At 42.7% G+C, this 1,119-nt stretch overlaps 1 non-coding gene and 1 pseudogene across 1 annotated transcript; both read left to right on the top strand.

Moving 5' to 3' along the window:
- On the top strand, positions 1-172 carry LOC135752893 (U2 spliceosomal RNA; annotated as a pseudogene).
- Positions 173-954: 782 nt separating this feature from the next.
- LOC135752877 (U1 spliceosomal RNA) lies at positions 955-1,119 on the top strand. Its single transcript, XR_010533365.1, has one exon. It is a non-coding gene; the product is annotated as a U1 spliceosomal RNA (small nuclear RNA).

The following is a 1,119-nucleotide window of genomic DNA, read 5'->3' as shown; positions in this document are numbered from 1 at the left end:
ATTTTTTCGAAAGAAAAAATCTGTTCTTATCAGTTTAATGTCTGATACGTCTCCTATCCGGGGACTATATGTTAAATGGATTTTTGACCTTCGGAAATGGAAGCGGAGCTTGCTCCTTCCACTCCATGCATCAACATGGTATTGCAGTGTTTCCATGAATGGTGCGCTCCCCTTCTCGGGGACAAATAAGTCAAGTATAAAAAAAGAATTTGCTTCTTCTGTGCGTGAATGACGGTGTTTTTTCTAATCCGTGTGTTTTAAAATTGCTGTGTTTTCGTTGGCTTTATTGGTTTAACGAAAAGCTTGCGTGGAAATGAACACGCTGACAAAGAAATGTTTTTGTAATGTATTTAATTATTTTCTTTACAAGTTTGTGGTGGTGATCCGAGGACGAATTAAACATCCTCGACACAGCTGAAGGTGCAACAAAAGCGAAAGAGGCCGATTGGAATGTTAAAAACACCTGAAAACTTTTTTTCACTACCCTTCATACTACAGCTGTCGAAAAACCACAGCAACGTCGACAGACCTGGAGGCATAGCTGTACTTGTTTAACTCACAACGACAACGGGTAAGTCATTGAGCCCTGTGTTTTTATTTATCCACGTTCTAAAATTGCTATGCTTTCATTGTTTCTTGATTGCTCTGTACATTTATTTGTTTCTATTCCACGTAAAGATACTTTGTAATAACGAAACCATATATTTGAATGCGCAATTTAAATCCATTTGATTTAAATTGTTTCACATATTTCACTCTACACGGTTCAACCGGGCTGGAAACGGAATAAAAATAGGGTAGATCTCGAAGAATGTTTGGTCTCAGACGTGGCTTCGTGCGCTTTCCACCTGGTCACACACAGTAATGAAATGTTAGTCGGATGGCCTTCGGGGGCGCCGTCGATGTGATCGGTCACAGGAAGATGCGTCCGTCTGGCCTCAAAGGGTGTCGCTCATACTTACCTGGCAGGGGAGACACCATGATCATGAAGGTGGTTCACCCAGGGCGAGGCTCAGCCATTGCACTCCGGTTGTGCTGACCCTTTGCGAATTCCCCAAATGTGGGAATCTCGACTGCAAAATTTCTGATAGTGGGGGACTGCGTTCGCGCTCTCCCCTG

Source organism: Paramisgurnus dabryanus, chromosome 9, assembly GCF_030506205.2.
Source record: "Paramisgurnus dabryanus chromosome 9, PD_genome_1.1, whole genome shotgun sequence".
NCBI classification, from domain to species: domain Eukaryota; kingdom Metazoa; phylum Chordata; class Actinopteri; order Cypriniformes; family Cobitidae; genus Paramisgurnus; species Paramisgurnus dabryanus.
This window is presented reverse-complemented; position numbering and strand designations above follow the sequence as displayed.